The sequence below is a fragment of the Leuresthes tenuis genome, unplaced genomic scaffold (genome assembly GCF_036924035.1).
Source record: "Leuresthes tenuis unplaced genomic scaffold, fLeuTen1.0.hap1 SCAF_17, whole genome shotgun sequence".
In the NCBI taxonomy this organism is placed as follows: Eukaryota; Metazoa; Chordata; class Actinopteri; order Atheriniformes; family Atherinopsidae; genus Leuresthes; species Leuresthes tenuis.
This window is the reverse complement of record NW_027325371.1, coordinates 12,176,217-12,194,583: the sequence shown is the minus strand read 5'-3', so window position 1 is coordinate 12,194,583 and position 18,367 is coordinate 12,176,217. Positions and strand designations below refer to the sequence as shown.

Below are 18,367 nucleotides of genomic sequence, written 5' to 3'. Positions count from 1 at the left end.
TTACAAACTAAGCCATCTCTGAATAGAACATGCTACAGAGCAAGCATAGGCCCAAGACAACCCTTGTAGTATGACAAAGGACAAATGGGGGCAAACATTACTCCGATTCATGTCTTTTTCAAATGCTCCTGTCGGGTTAGCACGTTCCTCAGGTCTTTTATTGTTCCTCAGATGAACCCTGACTGAAGGGTGTGTTTGCACTGAGCCCCCTTTAACCAATAGGCTGTCAGAGGTTTTCCTTGTCTGATTTGTCACAGTGACACCCTTTGTAAAAGTTGTGTGTGTGTGTGTGTGTGTGTGTGTCTGTGGCAGGTAAGTGGGTTAAGGTGTGCGTTGTCAGCAGTGTATCATGAAATTATATTCTCAAGTCAAGTCGAGTCAAGTCAAGTCAACTTTTATTGTCAATGCTGCCATATGTGCAGGACATACACAGAATTGAAATAGTGTTTCCCTCTTATCCCTGGTTCAAAACGACAATAAACATGAAGTAAAATATGAAATGGAAGATAAAAAAATATATATTAAAAAAATATGTACAAACTAAAAGATAAAAAAACGGCAGTGACAAATCTGTATATATATGGCAGTATAAACAGAATTAACAGTATAAACAGAATTTACTGTATAAACAGTGAGCTATGTACAGTTAGTGTGCAATAATTGACTGTACACAGTGCAATTTGGTTTGCAAGATTGTTTAGAGTTTGTGAAGGGACTGGTGCCATTTGGTTTGTGCATGGGGGGGGCAGTGTCCAGAGTTTGTTTGGGCAGGGGGCAGAGAGGGAAGGGGGGGCAGTGCTGGGAGGGAGTTCAGCATCCTGATAGCCTGGTGGATGAAGATGTCTCTCAGTCTGCTGGTTCTCGCTCTGAGGCTCCTCAGTCTCCTCCTGGAGGGCAGGTGGCTGAAGAAGCAGTATGTGGGATGGCTGAAGTACAAACTCACCCGCAATGGTGAGTGCTTTCTAGGCCAGGCGTGTGTTGTAGATGTCTTGGAGGAAGGCAGGGGAGAGGGGTGCCGATGATCCTCTCAGCTGCTCTCACTATGCGCTGAAAGCTCTTCCTGCAGGATGCAGTGCAGCCACAGTACCACATGCAGCTGATCAGGATACTCTCTGTGGTTCCACGGTAGAAGGTGTACATGATGGGAACTGGTGCTCTGGCTCTTTTCAGTCTGTGGAGGAAGTAGAGGCATTGCTGGGCTTTCCTGAACAGCGATGCGGTGTTACTGCTCCAAGAGAGGTCCTCAGTGAGGTGCACACCCAGGAATTTGGTGCTGCTCACTCTTTCCACAGGATCACCGTTTATGGTCAGTGGAGGTTTATGGGTGGGGGCTCTCAGGAAGTCGACAACAATCTCCTTCGTCTTCTCCACATTAACAGAGAGATTGTTGTCTCTGCACCACGCGGCCAGTTTGCTCACCTTGTCCCTGTAGTTTGACTCATCGTTGTTGTTGATGAGCCCCACCACAGTAGTTTACATCTGCAAACTTGATGAAGAGGTTGCTGCTGTGTGTTTGTGTGCAGTCGTGGGTCAGCAGGGTGAAGAATAGGGGGCTGAGCATGCATCCTTGGGGGGCCCCTGTGTTCAGTGTGATGGTGCGTTGCTGCCGACCCAGACTGCCTTCTGGTCAGGAAGTCCAGCAACCAGTTGCACAGTGAGGTGTTCAGTCCTAGACAGTCCAGTTTCTGTATCAGCTGCTGGGGGGATGATCATGTTGAAAGCTGAACTAAATTCTAAGAATAGAATCCTCACATTTGAGTCCAGAGTGTCCAGGTGCGTGAGAGCTGAGTGGAAATGATGATGGAAATTGCATCATCAGTTGACCGGTTGGCCTGACATGCAAATTGGTAGTGGTCCAGGGAAGGTGGGAGGACAGATTTTATTCTCAGTGTCCCAATGAGAAATTATATATTTAGTGGTTTTAACCATGTGTGCTTTCAAGGAAACATGGATGAAGAAACAAGCAGAAAAATGATTTGACTCCTTGACTCATAATATTCTACTTGAAACGTATTAGAAAGCTTCTTTTCGTTGTTGAGTTTCTTCATTCAACTTTTCAGATTTTGTTTCTTTGAACTGTAGACTCTTAAAAACATACAGTGGCCTGTTGTTTGTCTAGCCACAGGAGCAGCATGGAAGTGACTGCCAACCTAGCTCTGCAAGTTGTATGCTGTTTCGCTCAACTGGCGTAGAAATGATAACAAAGGAAATAAATTAGATAGCACTAAAGCATTTGCGGTCTGGGAGATAGAAAGGTGAGACATACCTTACAGGGAAGAGGAGGTGCAAGGTAGAAGCTGAGGCTGCAGTATTTGAATAGGTGTGTGTATCAGTTTATATATGTGCGTCTGTTAAAAGGCAGTGTTTACGAAGCACAGCGCTGGGAACTAAGTGTTTGGCCCTCCAGGTGTGTGTGCCGGTGGTTGTTAGGGCTTGTGAGGCCCGCTGCGGAGGCGGCTACGTGACAGTGGTAATGATAGGTTGTGGCAGGTGAAGACGTGAGTGTGTGTGTGTGTGTGTGTGTGTGTGTGAGTTGCTGAAGGCAAGTGTTAGCTTGGCTCCCCATGACATGCACATACACACACATACACAAGCCTATGCACACAGTCAACAATGTACCATGTATCAGACCTCACATCCCACACAGCACAAGCAATTAGACACATGACATCAGGACAAGTGAGCACTTGCCAACTGCGGAGGGCCAAGTTCTTCAAGTCGGGTTCAGATAATCCTCAACCAACCAGTTGTGTGGAAAATGCAGACACTCAAACTAGGTGACAGAGGGGTCAAGTGCAGGTTGAGCTGTAATTTGGCAGAAAGAGAGTCAAGTGCCTCCTGTCTGTGCCTGGCGTGTTAACTTAGCTATGCTTTTAGCTATTTTGTGATGCATTAGACACTCCAATTGGAGTATGTATTTGTTGTTTTGTTTGTGCACATGAGAACAGTTCAATCAAAATCATTGAAAAGAAAAAAAGAAAAAAAAAACATCTCGATGCATGAAAGTGAAAATCATATGACAGCCAAGATCATAAGAAACTCACTCGGTCCATAGTCAACAAAAGTAATTTGTTTACCTGTTTTTAACTTAAGCCCTGTCTCACATGTAATCTTTAATCTTTATATAAACCTAAACAAACAAAGTAATAATATGCTGCTAAATATAGAATACCTGAACAAATTGTAACTTCAATTCTCTAATGTCTCTAAAATAGTTTACCTCCTCAGGGAGTCGCTGATCGGCATCCCGAACACTGGAGGAAGCACAAGTTCAGATCTGCAGATGTTTAAATTAGCCTTTTGTTTTCTGACAAAGACATACCTGGATCTCATTTAATGGGGTAGTTATTGCAATACACTTTCCTGTCATTTACATTCATGTGTAATGGCAATTTTCCTCCTTGACAAAGATGCTTATTGTTGTGGCTTGCAGCGAGGCCTTGCATCTCTGAAGTAGATCCGGCTGTGGCTCGTCGCCGCAGGCAAAGAAGTTCTCCAGAGGACCTCTTCAGTACCGTTGAATTCCGCAGTGGCCTTACCGCTCTTGCCGCATCCGTTTGCCCCATTTTGCATTTGTCTGTTTTGCGATACCACAATATTCAAAAAAGAAGACCGAGAGGAGGAAATGAGACAACAGCCTAGCTATTGTCTTGTCACACAGAATTTTCTCAGAACTACCCATTTCTGATTCAAAACTTTGATTTGTGGTTTGAGTTGGTTGAGCTGCTAGTTCTTTATGTCAAGATGACTCTTAAACATGGCAGTTACCTCGTAAAAATATGACAGATGGATATTGTCACAGACGCTAAATGATTTTGAGTCAGTTTCCAGCCAACAAAATGGCAACGTTCCAGATTTTACACGCAGGGGCAAAGTAATAAAAATCATAATCTGTGACAGATGAACAGTGGGGGGAAAAAAAGTTTGGTTTTGAAGCTTTTGTTCACCCGGATCAGATACTATTGTCAGGTCTTTGAGAGATATTCTTTTTTTCAAATTAGATTTTCTACTTTGAATGATACTGTAATGGGGTAGGATCAAAGACGTCAAGAGGATATTTCCTGCCGTCTGAGAGCTTAGTGCTGGTTCAAAGAAATCCAACTGTTGACAGCAGCTGGTCTACTCAGGAGCTCTGACTTTGTCTTACAGAAGCTGCAGCTTTCGTTGGTCCCCCACAGTACATCAGCATACATCTCCCCACACGCTGCAGTAGAGGCTTTATGCTTTAGACAACATTAAGCTGTCTGGAGAGGTACCAAGATGTCATTTTACCATTTTTGACTCTTGTTGTTTCTCTTCAGTTAATTTATTTCCCATCCAGAATTGACAGTAGCCAGAGGCTTTTTCAGTGCTTATGTTTTTGACTTTTTTTATAAATATATTTTTTTTGGCAGTGGAACAATGCTTTAGTTTAGGCAGTGCATTCCTGATTATTGACACACTGTGGTATGGAGAAGGATTTGTGAGTGCCTTGGCTTTCTAATTCTTCAGTGTTGGTTCATGAGCAACACCTGGGTGTAACCATGACGACTGGCATCACAATGAACAGTGATCTCGCCACCAACCGGTTTGACAGAGAGTCTCTGATGGCACTTGTGCAAGTAGGGTCACTTAAGAAAGAGGACTGAAATGTTTGCTTGACAGTGCTGGACGTGGAATGTAAAGGTGTCTCTCAGGTTGAACTGCCTCTACGCAAGTTTCTGTCCTGGACTTGCAGCAGAAATAATTTTATAGGGTTTAAACGTTGGTTTATAGTTTCTGGAAGAGGAGCTCGTCCCATTCTGTCAAGGCTGATTACCTGTGTGTGACTAGCCCCCATGTGGTCTGTGGTGAGATGTCCTGATAGCTGGGACTGAGGCAGCATTGTTCACTTACAAGTAGTTTGCTGAGGGTCTCCAAATGACCTGCTCCTCACTCGTATCGGCAGGAGCCCATAGGACCCATATCAAACATCCTGGAAAAGACTTCCACTGACTTCACAGCGTTTAGAGTCCACTCTGGTTTTGATTCTTGGGAATCTGCATCTTGATTTTGCAATCATTATAAATATAGAAAATACAGATTTTAAAATACATTTTAAATATGAATACAAATCTAGCAATTGAAATTAAATCCACCATGTAGGACTGCAATTTGGGTTTGAGAAAGACGTACAGTTTACCGTTAATAAGTGTTAGACTACAGAAATGATTTAATAGTTTTATCTCCCTGAGGACAAGACACAGATATCAATTGCTTTTTAGACATAGTAATGGCTGGTTTGATATTGAACTACCTTCTTAGTGTAAGTTTCTGTGGAGGAGAGCTCGATTGAGTGTAATGAACTGCAGTCTGTCAGTTTTACTTCATTTTCTCATCAACAAATCCAAACTTTTTCCAAACTATGTGGCATGTTGGTTACTTATTCTATCATTAAAAAAAAATTGGCTCATTTTTATCACCTCAGTATCAAAGCAAAAACCTTTAGGATAGGCAGAAATCACTGTCTGTTCAGAAGAGAAGCGGTGAATACAGACGCTTTATCTGAAAAAATATAAATGTTCCGAATGTGGTCAATATTTAGCACATTCTACATTCCTGATGTCCAGTTAGAGTGGATATTGCTTTACAGGCCAGACAGCGGAGAAATGTGCCAAATGAGGGGAAAACCCATCAGTTTGGAGCCTATTTGAGTCACTGCATGTTTCCAGCTGATTCACTGTGAGCTAAACTGGTGTTTATAGTTAAAATAATGATTTCCTCTGGTGTTTTGTATTGAAAATGTGGGCAGGTGTTTCAACCTCAAGTTATTTTTATGAGTAATTGCAATCCAATGAAAAATATTGAATTTGCACATTTTATCCATTCACTTACTATTCTTGATAAATAACGAGTGGAAAGCAAAGCAGTGGCATGTACTGGTAGAAATGATTTGGCTCCACAGAAATTAATTCAGTGGCGTAATATATTGCTGCCTCAGTCTATCACAAGTCTTCATAATGCTCTGGTGTTATCATTTCCTCGATACAAATTTTAGATTAGATAAATTTAAACCTTATTGTTATTGTATATGTCACAGATACAGGCAACAAAATGCATCTTACAAGAAGTGCATAGACATAACTGTAGTATAATATATATATACTCGGTATTTAGGTATATAATATGATATTTAAATGTGTGTGCATGAAGGCCTATTGTGACGGGTATGTACAGTAGGCTATAACTATATGGTAAATATAATTATACAGTATGTTTAATGGTACAGACTGCACAGTTATACACATATCCATAATTGCCATCACCCAACAATCCATTGGACACATTTCTTAACTTGAAATCAATAGTTAACCACTATTTATCCTTAATTTAGGAATGTGAGCTATGACTCAACAAGTTCTACTTGTATATGTGAAACGGTTAATATTTTCTGTTGTTATTTTTTTTATTCATGGGTGACATAAAAAGATTTCACCATGAGGCAGGCGACTTGACTCAGACTGAATGTAATATTCATTACTGTAAGATTTTTATGCAACACTGGCTTCAGTAAGATTGACCTGCCTCAGATCTGAGATACTCCTTTGTTTAAGACGTATGCAGAGCATTCAAACCCAGAGATGGTCATGAGAGAGCAGGTGTGGGCAGCTGCCAAAATTAGAACATAATTTGCGAAAGAAAAACAAATGAAAAGTTCTTCCTGTTAGGTGAAATGTCAGACGGACTTAATGTCACTGAAAATGTGGGCGTAAAGGTGTTTAGTGTCTGTTAGATTGCTTTCAATAAACAGGAATTACAATGATTTGCAGCACTCGCTGACTTCGCTTTGCTGCGTTTCTCAAATCATATCCTGCTGGCTTGATTGGAGCGGGTTTAGTTTAAGAGGAGAAGCTTTGTCTCTTTACATTAATGGATGACATAGCTGCAACATGTATTTATTTTTTTTTTTTATCACTGTGACGTTACACACATGTGATTTTGAAGGAAAAACACATTTTGTCCTGTGAGAATTTTTCTACGTCCTCCTTTCATCCTTGTTGTATGATTGATGTGTTCGCCTCGTCACGCTGATGAGGAAGTTTGCGTTATTTATTTATTTTTTTCTGAAGGCTCATCCCAATACCAGCGTTGAGACGATGGCTCTTTTGATAACAAAATTCCCCTGCCAATAATGAAGTGTTACAGGCTTTAACTATGGAGTGCAGTGTGCAGCGTGGGAAGTTTGGTGAACTTCCTGACCCCACGCACCACCACAGCACATTGTCCCTCATCACGTGATAAAGGAATGTTCCTCATCTTTTGTTTTAACATCCATGGCACTCATGGAGTTGAGAGCAATTTTGCATAATATGGAATGATCACTTGCTTGGCATTTTGCCCTTCCATTTTCCTCCAAGGTTATTCTCAAGCAGGATTTGTGGCCAGCTCTCTCCTGCATCTTTTAAATCACTTCAAGCACTACTGAAGCCTTTTTCACCCATAGCGGGCACCTTAATCTAATGGCATCATTTGGGCCTGCACAGATCGAGAGAATCACCCCCCTTTTTTTCTTTGCTTAGGGTTTTGTGAACAGAGGAAAACAAAAGGCTGGCCCAGTGAAGCGCATCTCTGCTGGCGGGTTGAATAGAGGGGCCTCTTTCATGGCTGTTTATGAGCACCTCTCTTCAAAAACACACATACAAATCACATCCAGTTCTCCCAGTGGCTCCTCTGATACACGGGTGATGGCAGTGAGGGGAGGGAAGGAGAAGGGGCTGAAATCCTGTGGTGACTCTCTCCTATTGTCTGATTCCACTTGGTCTATTTTCACCCTGTATCACGATAACTTTGTCTCATCTGTCACCTTCTCCACACAGTTTCTATCAAGTTACATTAGAGCAAATTTGACCTTTCTGATGAAAAATATTATTGAGCCATTATGATCCGGACTGACGTGCTTTCTTTTTATCTTTCAAGGCTGGAGTGACACATCGTATCAACATTTTCAAGACACCCTAACTATTTAAATTTTGAAAGAATATTGATAAACGTAGGCAAAGTCAGTTCGTGACAATAAAAGCTGAAGATTGAACTTCTTGACTATTTTTATTCCATGTTTCTACTTTCTTCAGAGGTTGAGAAATATAATGTTTTTAATTGACAGTTTTCGAGATGATAAAAACCCTCAGGCTTAAGAAGGCTGTTTTTAAATACAGCCTTAAGTCTGAATGGGTTAAACTGTGATTTATATATAGACATAAGAGAATAAAACAGTACCATTACATGGTCCTCTGTCTTCTTGTCCCTCACTGTTACCTGGAGCTCAAGGTGATTTAAAATTAAAATTGTCACTTTTGTCTGTTTCCAAAATAGTTGGAATAGGGTTCTGCATGTTGTAACTTCTGGATGTAGCGATAAACTGTGCTCAGTAAGGGTTTTCGGCCCAAGCATTGATTCTACTACAGAATCAGGTTTCATTTGTATGCGCGATGATCGCAGTCATTCAGTAAAGGTTTTCAGGGTTGTTTCTCATACTCAGATATTTTTTGTGGATTCTCTGAATAACTTGAATATTTTCTGGAGATTAATCCCCTGATTCTTTGCTAATTTTTATAGATAAACCTTATTATTTTTTTTAAAGTTTTGAACTTTATCACAATATCTTCCTGTAACATCTATCTAAAGCCTCAGCTCAATCCCTGACTTGTTCCTTCTCTCCCTAATGACAGAGCTGCTTCACCTTTTTTGCATTATTTGTGCAATTATTATCTTTGTACAATTTTCAATTACACAGTGCAGTTTGGATCATTTGACCTGTTACAGAGTCCTAACTTTTATGGAAACAGGTTTTTATTAATTTTGACATGCATATGACACGGAATTAGCCACATATAAGCAACTGAAATTCATGTTTTCCGTTCATGTCAGTCGATAACTTGAACTATCAATGAAATATCAAAATACAGCAGTTGTACTTTCTGTCATGTATTCCTTTGTTATAACTATATGTTTCAGCTCTATAGATATCACAATAAAAGTGCATCATATCAATTAAACTGTGGGCATCACACAAACGTTTGCTCTTGTGCATAGAATAAGACTCCCTCTGTGATCAGAGATGAGGGTTAGAGAGACTGATGACCTCTTAACAAATTACAAGTCACCCCGCCATGAAGCAGCTCTTCTTGTAACAACCTTTTCCGTTCTGTGTCATATCTTGTTCAACAGGTAGGGTTTGATGGACAGGAGGAATGCAGGCTGAGAGATTTGTTTTGTAATGGCAACCCATTCTTTGGGTGTTCTTAAGCAAACACAGTGGTGCTATGTCCTGTTTTTACGGGTTTCTCACGTCACTGTTCAAACTTTCAAACAGGCTGGTCCCCAAGAGTACATGAAAGAGAGCAAACAGTGCTCTAATACTTCACCGCTCTGACCTTCTGCTAACTTGATACATACAAATAGACAAACACACACACACCTTTTACCAGTGCAGAGCAAAAGGGTGTGAGAAATGTACATTTTGATCCAGAATTTGTTTTGCAGCTAGATAGAGTGAAGCAACAAAGGTACATGTAATGTTAAATCACCAAAGCCTTTGAGGGTAAATTATATCAGCATATAGACCCGCATTATACCACAGTTTAGCAATATTGGCTTTAGTTAACAACTTTAACAGTACCTTAAAATATTGTAAATGCAAATCTTTTAGTTATTATTAGTTAGTAGTAAAAAAAAGATTATTTGATGCAACACAGCTCTCATAAACATGGGTGGTGGGTGCTATGTGTCATATTTGAGAAGCATATGAGTGCCCCTTTTCAGCTCCATATGCCGACCTAATTGAGTGCTGCTTTAATGCGCATAGGTCAAATGCTTGGAAAAATGGTGGGAATACTGTGGGAAAATTTGAAAGCTCACAGAATGATGGATTTTCAAGAGCTCCCCTATTTCTAACAAAATGTAATGAAACAGTACGATGTCTATTTTTATTAATAGCAATGGAAAACTATAGAGGAAAAATGTAGCGCTCCTTGGTTGGTGCACACTGGTGCTTCTCAGGCTGTTTCAATTTATATAAGTATGTGTGAAGTAGTGAGGTGTGTATGTGTTTGAACTTGTGTGTGTCACTGCAGTTAGCCTTTACAATATTCCCCTGACATGTTTTCCTTTTATACAGACATACTGTAGAGGAAGCAAACGACACCTACTGCTTCTATAGATCTTTCTACGATCCTCTCTTTATTGTTCTGTTTTTTTTCCCCCTCTTGCTTTAAATCTGTCTCTGATATACAAGGCATTCCTTTGTGGTTGTGTAACATGATTTGGGGCAAACAGAAACAGCAACTGAGACAGAGAGAAAGAATGAGAGTGAGAGAAAATGGTTTGTCTTGCTGGGTTCCATGTCCTAGAGTGCGCTCATATTTCTCGGCCCGCTTCACTGTGGTGGTTAGCTGGCTTATTGTCAAAGTCCTCAGCTCTTTCTGTCATGCATAGACGGCCTTAATCTCTCCTGTGTACTGTAAACCGCACCTAATAACATCGCACACGATAAAAGCAAACATCTTAATAACTGCCTGCCTCATTATCAGGTAACTTTGGGGAAAATGAGTGGCTCAGCCTGAACACTGCCTGTGGCTCATGTGGAAGACAGAAAACAAGACAACCCGCTAATTTGGTGTCTTTCAAAGAGAAAATACCTCGGTGTACTTATTTGATCAATATGAGAAGTTAACAGAATTGCTTTTGATTTCTTTAAATTGAATGGTGCTGGTGAGTCTTGCATTGTGTCATAGTTTTCTGCAGTTCCTACAGAAACTGTCCACAGAAACGAGAGGAAGGTGCAGGATTAAATGTAGCATGTTGCTCTAGAGGGTGCTGTTCACTGAGGGAATATGCTTTCCTCCCCCTTCTCTTCCATGTAGCTCTCCTTAAAAGAAAACTTTGTTGAGAAAGAAAAAAAGAATAGCATTTAACTTTTTCTGTTGATTAGAGACATCCAAAATGTTTTCTTTTAATCAAATCTTTGCAGCCATTGCTGTCGCAGACGTTTTCACGTTGGACTGAACTCTCAAGGAATCAAGAGACAAATCAAAAGTCAGTCAGACACAGATTTCTTGAAAAGATTTCTCTCTGATGAAGAATGTGTGGTAATGTTCCACAAGGCTTCTTTGACATGACATTAGCTGAAGTAATCCCATGGTGTGTGTCATCCTCACCTGTGTGTCCACAGAAACGCACACACAAGCATACAGATGTTTACACAGGTTTCACACAGCCAACAAGAGGAAATGATGAGCTGTCAGTCAGACTGGTAGAACTGAGACAGGGACGAATCCGTCGGCGGCGATGGCTACACCTGTGCTGCCTGCCATTTCCTGCGGCAGTTATGCAGTGTGTAATCCCTAACATCACCCCTTGTTTATGCTTGTGTTTTAGTAACAGGCCAGATTCTTGCATGCTTTTGAGCTTAGATGGAACTTCTGCTTCACTTACTTTCATTCTGCCGAGGGGCATCCTCCCCAGCCTGTATGGATACTGTAAACTCATATCTTAACCCAATGCTTGTGTCCTACTTTATTTGCTTTCTGTACACACACTCATACAGACAAATTTAATGAGAAGGCTCTAGTTTTTAAGCTTGTCAGGTACAACGTAATTCTCTTCTAAATTTAGAGCACAGAAAACTACTTTTCTCTTGTTTTGGACCTGGATCCATATAATAGGATCATTTTCAGGAAATGTTGAATTTTGACAAGTTCGTGTTTGAGGAGGTCTTTTTCTGTTGTTTTATATGATTAGTGTTTCGTCATGAGTGACGCTGGCTTCACCACTGAGGTCATAAATTGGGGAGGAGAAACGGCCAATGCCAGAGACTGAACTCACTTTTTTATTTTAGTGAATATGCTAAATTTAGACCTCAACCGCTGCCAAAAGTTTGTCCCAAGCTCCCTGAATGACACACCTTTCGAGAAGTGACTCTTAACATCTGCTATTTTTATCATAATCATGCTTGTTTTTGTTCCTTTCTTTTCCTTCTTTTTCTAACACTGTGAAGGTTCTGTTTTTCATTTATGAGATTTGTTGGGTGGATTATTTTTGAGAGGATCCTAATTCCCGCTAAAGGAAGGGCATGCTTTAGCAGTGTTTATGAAAGCACTCTTCTCTGACGTGGGTAGAAGAAGCGAACCAGTAAATGGTCCTCTCTGCTCACACACCCTCCGCACACCGCTGCCCACTGAAAGGTCTGCTGTAATGGTGGCATTTCAACCCTTCAAAGTTTGCCGGCCAATTGGATAATGGGATTTGGTTTGCCATTCCAGAGAGCAAACCAAGCTGTGACAGTGCATAAAGTTAAAATGAAAACTTCTGCTGACTGAGACAAAACATGACACTACGTAAAGTCTGGCCCAGTATAAGTAGAGTATTGAAGGCTTGCGGTTTTTCATCTGTATGATGTGATCCACCCGTTGCTCATCTGTTATTTCTGTCTTCAATCTGTCATGGACGGCACTGTGCTCTAAAGTGGTCAGTGCCTTATAAACTGGTCCCTTTCTGCAATGAGCTATTTTTCACTCTTACATCATGTTGCCCACTTTCCCCATGGATTCAGTAAAGTATTTATGATTCTGATTGTTACATGTTCTAATACTGTTTCACCTAAAGTAACATTCCAGGGAAACTAGAGACTGAAGTGTTAGTGGGTATAGCTTTGGAATACTACTGTATAATCAGTGTGTGAAATGACATTTGTCTTTTTTTTCACAGTGAAGGAATCCACATTCTTGGAATGAGATGTCAGTCTTTAATTGCCTCCGAGGGATCTTCTGGTAAGTTTATGTGATTCTAAAGACGCAGCTAATCATCTCAGTGTGCTTGTGGTGTTTCATCATTAAAGTTGTCTCTTGTAAACCTTTTTCTGTGTGGAACATGCTAAACCATGTGTTCTCATAGGGCTATTGTAGATATTATAGAGTGATGTTATGTCCTTCTACAAGCTTTTGTGTTCAGTCAGTCGTGTTTCGCTCTGCAGCTTTGTGGCTCACCCAGATGTGCAAAATGTTCTGTAACTGTGGATATATGCCAGAGACATATTGTGTTACTGTGGTTCAGGCTTATAAAACTGATGCAACTCCTACTTTTACTGTTGGCACAACTGGTAGCCAAATCTTGTTAACTATTTAACTTAACACGAGGAACTGGAACAGAATTTACTGGGTGATGTTTGTTGTGGTGTACTTGAAAGATTGTTCTTATCCTCAAAATGGCATCTTTACACAAATCATCTAATTACTTTGCTTTCCGAGGCTGCAGCCATCAGTACTGTTTTGTACTGTAGCCTGCAGTGCTCTGTTTGCTTAGCCACTCTCCCACAACCCATCATGCCCCCTCCCTTCCCCACTGGTCCACCCTCTACCAACCAGTGTGTGCCTGTCACTGTGTCACCCCAGGGTAATGCCCCTCTCTCAGCCCCTTGGGGCCCTTTTGCCTCCGTAGCACTCCATGTTTGCCCAATCATTTGGGATCCGGATACGGTGATGAATTGTTAACTACAGCAGGTCAGCAAGTGCCCCCCAGCCCTCTCTGCTCTCCCTCAACCTGCTGTTGACTCATCTCCAAGGAAATCGAACAGGAATTTTTTTTTTTTTTCCTCATGTGATCATTGGCAGCCAGCTCCACCACCACTCTTTGCCACCACTGCTTCCTCTTCTTTCTATACTCTCTACGTCTTAGTGTCCAATCAAAAGGCCGTTGACGGAGGCCACATGGTCAGGAAGTGTTGACTGTGCATCCCACTAAGTAAAGTGGTGCTGTCTAAAGAGTTTTGTAGGAAAGAGAATCTAGTCATCAGTTATTTCCTGACCCACAATTGGGCAGCCATTTTCAATCTACACATATTCAGATATGTTTTAAGGAGGTTATATTATATGTAAGGTCAGTCTTACATGTGCTTTATAATGGCAAACTAAGTATAAAATTTCTCTTTTGATGATTTTTTTTTCATGAAAAAAAGATTACAAGCTTGATTTATGCACTCGTAGTTTCATGCAGTCTACACTTGTTGACAAGTCCCAATATATGCTTGTGTAAGTCTGTGTGTGTGTGTGTGGGTGTGTGTATATGTGTGGGCCACATGTCTTATTAGCTTTGGGCAGGTGAGTGTTTACCTACCTGTCTCCCTTTATGAGATCAGTGTTTGCTCAAGGAATGCACCGCGTCCGATTTGTCATTGACTGTTATTGTTCAACTCATCCAACTGCTGCCTTGAGGTTGCGTTGTGTTATGCCCTGGCAAGTGAGAAATGTATGCTTTTCTTTGACTATTCCTCTTTGGCTTAGTTTATTTGCACATGTTCTTGACAAGGATAGTGACTTAGGGTGGATAAATAAGGACGTGGAGTCCAGATCTATATCAAAAAAGGAAATTATTCATCAAGTAACTTAACTTCATCAAGTTGAATGTCACCAATTTGAGAGAATCGGTCTCTTACCCCTTTGGTTTCCATCTGTTACCACATGGAAAGCTTCGTCAGCTGAGATAGAAAATGACAAAAGTCTTCAACCTTCAATTATGCATCATGTAAATTGGAGTTGGAAGAAAAGAAATGATATGATGCACTTTTGCAGGAATAGTTTTCTAACAAGGCACATCTTGTGGATGCAGATGAACTCCGATGAGCAAAGTTGGCTCCCTTACTTTGTGCAAATGAAGAAGCTTCAGTGCATTAATTCCTCCTGCTGCACTTGAGTGGTTAAGAACCATGACACACATTATGCACTGTTTACATGCTTGTTTGATCTATTTTTGGGAAGTTTAAACTATCTATATATATATATATATATATATATATATATATATAAGATTAGGAGATAGATTAAGAGAGAGAGATGTGTGTGTGTGTGTGTGTATATAGTAATATTTTGGTATTTGTTTTGGATATTTGTCATAATGTGTACATTAGTGTCTATTTTTTAAAAAGTATTTGATTTTGCATGACTGTTTTGTGTGGCTGTCGTCCTGTGCCATATTCTGGGTGGTCCTCATGGCTGGTTTGATCGTAATCCCCCTGTCCCATAAATCAGTGTCCAGGCTCTGGCCAGGAACTGATGCTGCGTGCCTCACTGGAGCGAGGGGCTTGAGGCACTAAGCTGAGACCCCAGCCGCTGCCTTGCCCTGGCCTGGCCACACGTCAGCTCTCCACACCACCTTTAAAATAACTCGTCATGCATGGCTGACTTTGGGAAATGGTCTCAGCTCCAAGTTCATACCAGCCACTGACAATATAAGCCACAGTAGAAATGGAGGGCACCATCATAAACCATAAGATATAGTTTCATGACTCCCAATTTCTAGGTTTTCAAAAGTTTCTACATATTGTTATGCAAATATGTTTCCAAGTAGTACAGTTATTTTTTTCTGACTAGTGGCTAACCCTGTGTGACTTTGATAGCCTTTCACAGACCTGCTCTCTATTCAAATGTTTCTACCTGATTGATAGTGCTAAGATTAAAGTCATATTTGTCTTTGTAGGGTATCTACCTCTCTCTGAGAATGAGAAGTGAGGATGAAGGCCTGTCCAAGCTGTCTGGCTTGCATACAGCTCTCTGCTGAGCTTTTATCTAGGGAGATTGCTTGGTACTCTGTCCAGACCCGACTCCAAGGGAGTGCATAGTCCTGAGACCTGTGGCATTAATAAAGATAATACTGTTTGGAATAATAACAGTCAATTCTAGCCAATAGTGGAGAGAAACAAGAGACACGGAGTAGCGGAATACAAAAGAAAGCAAGATGAAAGGCTGAAAGGTGGGCCTGTGCACCTCTCTTGCTCTCATGTGGGGACTGATGGACCCTATATCAACATGTTCACATACAAACAGTGCTGAGTGGGACCCTATGCCAATTTTGACCCTCGGAGCTATGACGCAGAGGTACAATTTGTTCTTTTGTCTGCCAAGATCACAGAGGGAGAATAGTGACTTGTCTTTCCTTTTATTTTTCTCTTGTTGCCTGTCTTTTCATTCTATCTATTCCCCACTGCATTCTGTGAGTGCAATTTAGTTTGAAGAGCAGGTGGTCTTTTTTGAATCTGACAGTGCTTTTGGCTCCCACCTCTGGCGTGTGAGGTTTTCAGTTGGAGTCAGTCATGTAGGCTAGGATTAGATGGGTGGAAAAGGAAGAGGTCCAGTCAGAGTTTTGGTAGTGGCAACCTCAACGCCCTGCAGTCAGTACCATGCAGAGTGCTGCTTGAAAGAGTTATTTTGTTGCTTAAGCTCCCAGCCGCACCCCAGATGGCTTTTGTGCTGGCCAAGGACTTGCTTTTAGGGTCAGGGTTAAAGGAGCAGAGTCCCTCAGGCCTAGAAAGTCCCCGGGCCCAGCAGGTATCGCACTGTTGGTCGAGACAAACTGAGAAAGCAAAACGTTACCATCGCTACACTTTTTCATCTAGAATCCGAACAGTAGACCGAAACAAAATAGGTGGATTAGAGCGAAAGGCCGACTTTATTTCCTAGCGCACCCACAAACACGCATACAGAGTCAGATTAAGGCCACTAAATATCCACCCATGTTGAGAACTAGTGAAGCCTTTCAACTGATGTCACATAGTACAAAGGAGAGAAGATGGGGAAAACATTCTCTGTATGCATTCCCAGTGGAGGATTGTTCTCTTCTGCAATTTTTTTATTGCAAAATATTACAACCGACCCTCACCTTTGATCTAAAATTTCATTAAATTGTGCTAATTATGTAATCCTCTCACTCCTTGAGGGAATTTATGGCCCATTCTGTTATCTGTCCAGCGTTCCTTTGCAATATCTCCATGGTGACACCCAGACAAACAATCAATATTTTGTCAGTAATTCTGAACAGGTGAGCTGCTCTGCTGTCATTCAGAAGCTGACTCATTTAAAAGATAACAATAAAAAAAATTATGCAACTTTTGTAAAACTGAAATAATTCTTTTAAAATCAGGTACTGTTTATTTGTTCATCTTTTTCTGAATATCTCCCAAAAATTATAATATGAGTCAGTCACTTAAGAAGTCAGTCAGCAAATCATCACCTTACAGAATAAGGTTAACAAGAAAGCAGCCTCAGAGTGAATAATGGAGTGGTAACAGCGTGGCCAGAATATCAGGCTGTGGCTTTAGTGGTCTGATCTCTAAATCAAATTAGGAGGAGTGATTTGGTTAGACTGCTCTGTTAGACATTTTTTGGTTTGTCCCCCAAGTGTTTATCATGGAGGTTTCACAAGTGGCCATTCTGATAAACAGCAGGGATTGGATCCAGACCCTGCTGGGTTCTAGCTGGAGCCCTGGGGCTTGTAACCACACAGGCCGGGAATGTTAGTCATTTGTTTATTATTGACGATATTTGCCTGCTCCTAATCCTTGGCAGGAAGCCGAATCAGATGTGTTCCTCATCCTACCATTTTCCGCTCTCGCAGTCCCTGACATTCACATGCGGACATGCACATATGTATGCAGTGGTATGCTCTTTGGCTTTGATGAGCAGTTTGTGTGTTATTTTACATGTGTTGCTGAGGGATGTTTGTAATCAGGATAGGTTTACAGATATACCCACTAACTCTATCCCATTTAATGCTGTGATCGGGGTCACTGGGAAAACTCTGTTTGGTGACTAATATTTTTTAAGCCATGCCAAGGCATCTTGTGTTGTGGTTGTGCTTGAGGCTGAAGGGGTGTTTAGATCCAGCAAATCAAGGGTCCAGAGGAGCTTTTTGGTCATTTATTTTTTTCAAATGGAAACACTCTGAGAGCCCTGTAGGAAACAATTAATCAAAGAAACTGAATGCCATTGTGGCGTCACTGGAATCGGAAACTACTGATATAATGAGAGAAAGTGGTACTTGTGTGCCTGTTCTGTGTGTCATGAAACCATGGCTGAGAGTCACCTGGATCGGAGAATGAGAAGGGCTTACTGAGGGTTTACTGAGCAGGGTGAACTTACTCAGTGTGACCTTTTTAGGGCCAATCCCGATCACTGCATAAATCTGTTTCCAGTTTCAAAACATGACCACGCACATGCTCATTAACATGCCGTACTCTTTCACCCACACAGTGTTTTTGTGGGTGAGAAGGTCCTGCAAATCTGCACAAACACCCTGCACACAATTCCTGCTGCCCAATTCCTCCCACAAACATACACAGAAGCAGATAAACCAGAGCTGCAAGACTGACAGACACATAACATGTAATTATGCAAGTTTATGAGAGGCCAAAAGGTTAAGAATGATGGATCTTAATTTTCTGGAATACTCATGTTAAACTTGTCTTGGTGAGAGTCCCAACTCACTGGGTAGAACAAAGCGTACTAGACTCTATATTTTGCAAAGCCAAGTCGGCCTCATGTTGTCGTTTAAAGTCTGTTCATTTTCACATAGAGACTAAAAT

General features: G+C 41.2%; 1 protein-coding gene and 1 long non-coding RNA gene across 2 annotated transcripts in view; one reads left to right on the top strand and one right to left on the bottom strand.

Annotated features, from left to right (window-relative positions):
* The window catches only part of LOC140274018 (transcription factor Sox-9-like), a 411,498-nt gene that overhangs the window by 335,721 nt on the left and 57,410 nt on the right, over positions 1 to 18,367 (bottom strand). The gene's annotated exons all lie outside the window — the stretch shown is intronic.
* LOC140273556 (uncharacterized) overlaps positions 1 to 18,367 on the top strand; it is a 52,553-nt gene that overhangs the window by 21,115 nt on the left and 13,071 nt on the right. The window contains exon 2 of the long non-coding RNA XR_011908043.1: positions 12,724 to 12,785. This is a non-coding gene — a long non-coding RNA (uncharacterized lncRNA). The remainder of the gene's footprint in view (positions 1 to 12,723; positions 12,786 to 18,367) is intronic.